The sequence below is a fragment of the Euphorbia lathyris genome, chromosome 1 (genome assembly GCF_963576675.1).
Source record: "Euphorbia lathyris chromosome 1, ddEupLath1.1, whole genome shotgun sequence".
Classification (NCBI taxonomy): domain Eukaryota; kingdom Viridiplantae; phylum Streptophyta; class Magnoliopsida; order Malpighiales; family Euphorbiaceae; genus Euphorbia; species Euphorbia lathyris.
The window spans coordinates 122698780-122706335 of record NC_088910.1 but is presented as its reverse complement, the minus strand read 5'-3'; the positions used below and the strand labels follow the sequence as shown (position 1 = coordinate 122706335).

Genomic DNA, 7556 nt, shown 5'->3' with positions numbered 1-7556 from the left:
TTGATATGTGTTGCTCGCAATGTTTGATCATAGGGCCATTCTTCTCCCTGAAAGTCTTCAGGAGCCTCGATACAGTCTACATGATTATGTCCGATCAGCCCACACTAGTAACAGAAATTGGGCAACTTCTCGTATCTGAATGTCACAGGAGCGGCTTGAAGACATCAACATGTACTCTTGCCCTAACATAACTGTCCCAGGAGCCTATGTTGTCTATGTCTACCCTCTTCACTTCTCCGATTCTCCCCGCCACTGTTTTTATCGATGCTTCATTCAGGGGTAAGTTTGTGATTCGTACCCAAAATTCACAGAGATGCATTTTGAGGTCTGACAGCTGCTCATCCCCTTGAACTTCTTTGAAGATAACAAGTTGTCTCTCGAAGTGCCACGGACCGTCATTGAGAACCTTCTCCTTATCCCTATTTGTGTCAAAATCACACTGAAACAGGCCATTCCCAAGGTCTTTCAGTTGGAATCCATGGGTTCTCCACCCTACAAAGAAGGCTTGCGCCATACCTTTTAAGTTTAGGGGCTTGTGTGTAAGAACTTTGCCGATAAGACTGTATTTAGTCTGAAGGTCTTCTGTAGTTATGTATGGGTTTATCTAGCTTCGTGATTTCATCTTCATTTTCTGTGAGCTTTATTTTTGCCAGTTGGCCTTCGAGCTGATCATCCATGATTTTGAGGACTATTCATCCACCGGAGATTAGATCAAGAGAGGATTAATTGCTGGGAATGACTAAGCAAGCAAAGAAAAATCCAGAAACGGTAGAAACCTTTCACACTCAAAGGTCAAAACCTAGAAGGGAAAGGAAGAGAAAGACCACTGAAGGGCATCATGTAAGTTGTTGCTTACTACTTTTAAGACAACTTAAGAACTAGAATTAAGAACTAAGCATTGGAGCATTGAGATGGGGTTTTGTGTGTTTAATGAGTGTTTTCTTATAAAGGATTTGAGGTCTATTTATAGTATTTTGGGTAGGTTTTATCGTAAATAAATCCTTAATTTCTCTCCACTAACCCTTAGTTTCATTTTATTTAGTTGCTAGTGGGTGGTTAAGTTAGGTAGAGTGAGTGAGTAGTTAAGTTGGTTGGAGTAAAAGTAGGGATCACAACTAACTTAACCAACTCTTTAGGCATGGGCCTAACTTCCAAGCCTTATTTATCCTTGCATATGGACCCGAATTAAGCCCACGAACACATCACGGATTTCTCTGGATGTCTAGTTTTTGTAACACTCAACCTTGTGTGAAAATTCATCCATTTGATATCTCAAATGGTCCGTTGAAGTGACGTTGGTATGGCAGACACATACTCTAACTTCTGAAGCTTATTTCTCTCTCCATATGGACCCAAATTAAGCCCACGAACACATCACGGATTTCTCGGGATGTCTAGTTTCTGGAACACTCAACCTTTTGGAATAATTCGTTTGTTTGTTACCTCAAATGGTTCGTGGAAGTGACGTCGGTGCTACTGGAAGGGAAAAAATAGAATGAGCATGAGGTAATAATTCCATATTGCTTCGAATCAATCCATACGCCCCCATTTTTAATAGGATTTCGGCTATAAGCATACAAGTACTGTAATGTGCTTCCCCACGAGGGTCATATTTGATCTTTTTTTAAAAAATTTCTTTTATATAATTTTTATTATTTACAACCTTAGTGTAAAACTAAATATAAACTATTATTCACATGTATAAATAAAATTTATTTATTGGGCCAACACTTTCAAATAAGAAAATGGGGAATTTACATTGAATTTTAAAACTATCTACAATTATGTTTAAGTCCTACTTTTGAATTATGTCAAACTAATAAAATCATTATAATCTATTTTAAGAATTGGAGTTTATAAATCATCGGTCTAGGATATATTGTCTAGAGTTAGGATTTATGAATTGGAGTTTGGAAGTTTTAAACTAGGGTGTAAAAAATACTTTATTTATTATATATTATATATGAAAAATAATGACATATTCAATTAAATTTGACAATTTGATTTAGTTGTAATTTTGTAATTAATTATAATATTCATGTAGGAAGCTTAAAAAAAAAATCTATGTGGCAAATAAATTTTAAAACTTATGACGTGTCAAGTTAATGTCTCAAAATATCACACCATATCATAAAAATAACGATTTTGTTAAGTCCTTATTTAAATTGGATGAAATTTCACAAATTTGATAGTTAAAGTCCAAACGTAACTGAATAGATTGGAGCTAAATAACAAGATAGAAAAAAAAAAAAAAAAAAACTTACAAGTTTGGTCTTTGAGAAATGCAGTTTTCAAGGCCAAAACCTCCTCCAATATGCCTCTTAGCTAGGGGTGTGCATCGGTACAAAATCGAACCGAACCGAAAAAATCGAATACTGAAATGATCAAAATAATTCACACCGAACCGAATAATAGGTAAAACCGAATTAAAACCGAACTGAAATATGCGGTTCAATTCGGTTTAAACCGAACAAACCGAATTAAGTTAAAAATAACAAATAACAAATAAAAATCTCTATATTTTCTCATTAAATTTACCTCAACAACAATAAAAAAATTAAATATTTCCAAAATATATCTATATTGGGTTATTATTTCAACAATAATAAAAAAAATTAAACTTGTATAATCAAATATATATATATATATATATAAATGTAAAATATGTGTAATTTGGTACGGTTCGGCTTTTTTACATTTTCTGTCAAACCGAACCGAATGCCGAAATACACTTAAAATTAAAATCGATACCGAAAAACTGAATTCACTCAGTTCGGTATGCGGTTTAAACTGAACCGATGCACACCCCTACTCTTAGCCTCATTCAAATATTGGGTAAATTACACCCATGGCCACTGAACTTTACCCATTTTCACATTATGACCACTGAACTTCATTTCTTCCCGGTATGGCTACTGAACTTTACACTTTTTAACACTGGTGCCCACTCAACGCCTCAAAACGACTGTTGATGGCTAAAAATAAAAAATCCAAAGCGTTAATAATATTCTAAGGAACTTTAATTGTTGAAAATTTTCGTTTTGAGGTCATTTAGATGTTGTTTGGTTAGGAAAGAGAAAGTGAATTTTTAGAGAGAGAAATGTGTTTTCATGGTAAATATCATTCTGAACAACTTTAATTCTTGAATATTTTCATTTTGAGGTCGTTACGGTCATTTTGAGAAGTTAGTTAAAATTGAGTGGCTACTGGTGTTAAAAAGTGTAAAGTTCAGTGGCCATACTGGGAAGAAATGAAGTTCATTGACCATAATGTGAAAATGGATAAAGTTCAGTGGCCATAGGTGTAATTTACCCTTCAAATATTCAACCTCCTTTTCTGTTTTTTCAACCCCAACTTTCCAAAGCGATCACCTTCTTTCTATCTCTCTTTTTAAAACTCCTCTTTGAGCTCTCAAACCTTTCGAAATCATCAAGAAAAAGAGTACGGCAATGGCAGCTACCATATCCGCAACTTCAACTTCTGTAATTCACAACCTCGGGAAAAGTTCTTTTCCAACTATAAACGTATCTATCCATTTTAATCAGAGAAATGGTGTTTCATCCAGGAAAGGACAGGGATTGAAAAAATGCTCTGTAATTGACAAGAAAACAGAGCATTATGTTCTTGGTTGTGACGAAAAAGATAAGAAACTTGAAACTTTAGACGAAATTAAGAAAAAATCCGTTATGTCAAAGAAGAAATTGGAGAGATACACTTACCTCGTGGCTGCAATCATGTCAAGTTTGGGGTTTACTTCAATGGTTGCTCTCTCTGTTTATTACAGATTTTCTTGGCAAATGGCGGTAATCATAATTTAAAACTAATTTTAGGATTAATCTTTTATTTTGTAGTACTAATTGGGTTTTGATTTCAATTTTGCAGGGTGGAGAATTTCCTGCATTGGAAATGTTTGGTACTTTTGCTCTGTCTGTGGGAGCTGCTGTAAGTTCTGCTTTGCACTCTCAATTAAGAAATACTAATGATAGTGATTAAGAGTTAATTACTAGATTAAGTGATAATTTTTGTAAAACATAATTAATTAATTAATTTTGGGTTTGGTTGAAATAAAAGGTGGGAATGGAGTTTTGGGCAAGGTGGGCACATAGAGCACTATGGCATGCTTCTTTGTGGAATATGCATCAGGTTTGTTTAATATTTTAGATGAATTATTTTTTAACCCATTGAATCCATAATTTTTTAAATTGTTAGATTAAATTATTAATCTTAATTTTAAACGCATCAAGTCATTATTAGACGAACTGGTTATACGTATGATTCAAACTCTGTCTAGCGCGCGTAACACTATCAACATGTAAAGTAAGTACCAGAACCAAATACTCGAAGGTGAATTATTTAATTAGTGTGTTGTGTGTACATATTTGGCAGTCACACCATAGAAGAAGGGAAGGTCCATTGGAGTTGAATGATGTATTTGCAATAATAAATGCAGTTCCAGCTATTGCTTTGTTATCTTATGGTTTTCTTAACAATGGCTTCATTCCTGGCCTCTCTTTTGGTGCTGTGAGTTTCCTATTCTTTATTTTTCCTATATTTCAGAAACGTTTCTCTCATTTTTATCGATATTTAGGGCATGTTTGTTTTACCTACTGTTTGTTGTTTGTTGTTTGAAAAAGCTGCTTTTCCAAAAAGCAGATATTCTCTGCTTTTGTAAAATGCTGCTTTTCAGGTGTAAAAAACAAACAGAAGATCACTTACCAAACACCTAATATTATTTTTCAAGTGTAAAAGGCAAACAGGAACGTCACTAATCAAACACCTAAAACTCTCCATTTCGAACTAAAAATGCAAACAGGAGCACGAAAAGGAGCACCCAAACACCTCCTTACTTATTAAATATTAAAATTTAGCTAAATTTCTATCACGAGAGTAAAATTAAACCCAAAAAAAAAAAAATCTATGACAAAAATGACATAATGAAATTAATTTTATCCAATAAATTATCAATACTAGAATATTTATTTTGTGTAACACAATTAAATTTTACTGAAATATAATAAATACTTACGAAATGATAATAATTTTGTTTTGGAGACAGGGTCTAGGAATTACAATGTTTGGGATGGCATACATGTTTGTTCATGATGGTCTCGTCCACCGTAGATTTCCAGTTGGTCCAATTGCTAATGTTCCCTATTTGCGACGAGTTGCTTCGGCTCATCGGGTAATAATTTTCGTCACTAAATATATAATATTCGACGCTAAATATATCATTTTTAACATATATTTTTGTCACAATTGAACAACTAAATATTTATTGTTACACAGATTCATCACTCGGATAAATTTGATGGAGTTCCATATGGATTATTTTTGGGACCCAAGGTATGAATAAATTTCTTTTGATAATTAATTATTAGTGACAGAAAACTTGGTTAATTAACTTTAATTTAATATTAATGCGTTGAGACAGGAAGTAGAAGGGGAAGTAGGAGGCACAGAGGAGTAAGGAGGTCCAGAAAAGGATTAAGCAATCTCAACGTAATTAATCTTCTAATTTTTGTATTTGGTAATCAATTATTTTCTTCATCTTGTACATTAATTTTCTAGTTTTTTTATTTTTTTTCCTGTGAAAATGATAGTCAAATTAGGGTGGGAAATTAAATGTGCAAAATACATTGGATAATGGAAAATTCATAATCATTATTTTGATCTTGTTCTTTAATTGTTCTTCGTATGAGTACCACTTGTCACGGGGTCAAGGCGAAGTTAGGCCAAAGCCCCGTATAGCGTCGAGATTTTTTCCGAGTCTCAGTCAGTCAACTCCCATTAAAGAGGTCTATCCCCTTTGAACATCAAGTATCTCATCAATTCGTATATTTGTAGTCCGTCCCGGAGAGGATTTCCATGGTTAAATCTTGTTTCCTAAAGGACACGCACTATGGATCCGCCCCAAAGTGTTCGTAGGGGTTCCACCCTACATAGACATCCACTTCCTTTCCTAAAGGCCGATGCCCAACTCTCCTAGTCCCTAGTGGACTATGATGGATCGCTTAAACCAATTCTGACAGTTGGGCCAGTGGTTGGTGGAGATCCGACGCCAGAAATCCTATCCTCCCAATAGTGTTTTTATGCCGAGTCCAAGCCCACGGCCAGTGAAAATTCATAATCATTATTGAGTATAAAAATCAATAAAAAAAACACTGAAGTCTGCTAGTGGGAGTCAAACCTGGGCACTCCTACCTACACTCCACCCTACTTACCACTAAGACAATTGTTTCTCTTGTGTATTATATCACGCGTGTTGCTTAATATATCATTGTGTTAGTAGCTTCTATTGTTTAATATTTGACGCATGCACTTATTAATATCGATTAAATATTCATAATAATGAATTATTAATAGAAAAAAAAGAAATGTGCATAATAATGAATTATTAATAGAAAAAATACAAGAACATGCTCCAATTTCTTATTTATTTAATTCCTTTATATTTTTGTAATTTATGTTATATAAGAAAATATATTTTTTAAAACATGTTAGAACATATATTTTAACTTTTAAAACGCGAACTATGAAGTTTAGAACGTACGACATATTTTTTAGAACATACGTTATGTTTTTTTAGAATATGTGTTATGTCGAAAAAACGTTAAACCCTAAACCCTAAACCCTGAAAAAACGATCCAGATATCTATTGATTTTTTTTAGACTATTATACTTAATTTTTGGAACACAAACTATAAACTTTAGAACATACGTTATGTTTTTTAGAACATGCGTTACGTTTTTTCGAACATGAGTTATAAATTATATATAGAACAAACACGAACTATGAAGTTTAGAACGTACGACATATTTTTTAGAACATATGTTATGTTTTTTTTAGAACATGTGTTGTGTTTTTTCGAACATGAGTTATAAATTATATTATAGAATAAATGAAAAAACGATCCAGATATCTATTGGTTTTTTTAGAACATTATACTTAATTTTTGGAGCACAAACTATAAACTTTAGAACATACGTTATGTTTTTTAGAACATGCGTTACGTTTTTTCGAACATGAGTTATAAATTATATTATAAAACAAATGCAAAAATGATCGAGATATTTACTAATTTTTTTAAACATTATACTTAATTTTTAGAACACAAATTATAAAGTTTAGAACATATGTAACATTATTTAGAACATCGTCCTTAACATTTTAAAACATAAATTACAAAAAATATAGAGGAATTAAATAAATAAGAAATTGGAGCATGTTTTTGGATTTTTTGTTCTATTAATAATTTATTATTATGCACATTTCTTTTTTTTTCTATTAATAATTTATTATTATGCACATTTAATCGATATTAATAAGTGTATGTGTCAAATATTAAACAATAGAAGCTACGTGGACAATGGCATATTAAGCACAGCGCTCCATAATGTACAAGAAAAGTGACTAGAGTTTGAATCCTCCTAGCAGCATTCCAATGCTGAGCTTTTTCTTTTTATTTTAAATTTCCAAAGAAATTAATCAATTGGGTTAGCAGAAGACGTGCAAGCAATAGATGGAAAATTAGGCAAACAAACCCTTTAAAGCAAGA

The 7556-nt window shown here is 32.6% G+C and overlaps 1 pseudogene; it reads left to right on the top strand.

Moving 5' to 3' along the window:
• The first annotated feature begins 3356 nt into the window (after window positions 1-3356).
• LOC136210850 (beta-carotene 3-hydroxylase 2, chloroplastic-like) lies at window positions 3357-5644 on the top strand (annotated as a pseudogene).
• The last annotated feature ends 1912 nt before the right edge of the window (window positions 5645-7556 follow it).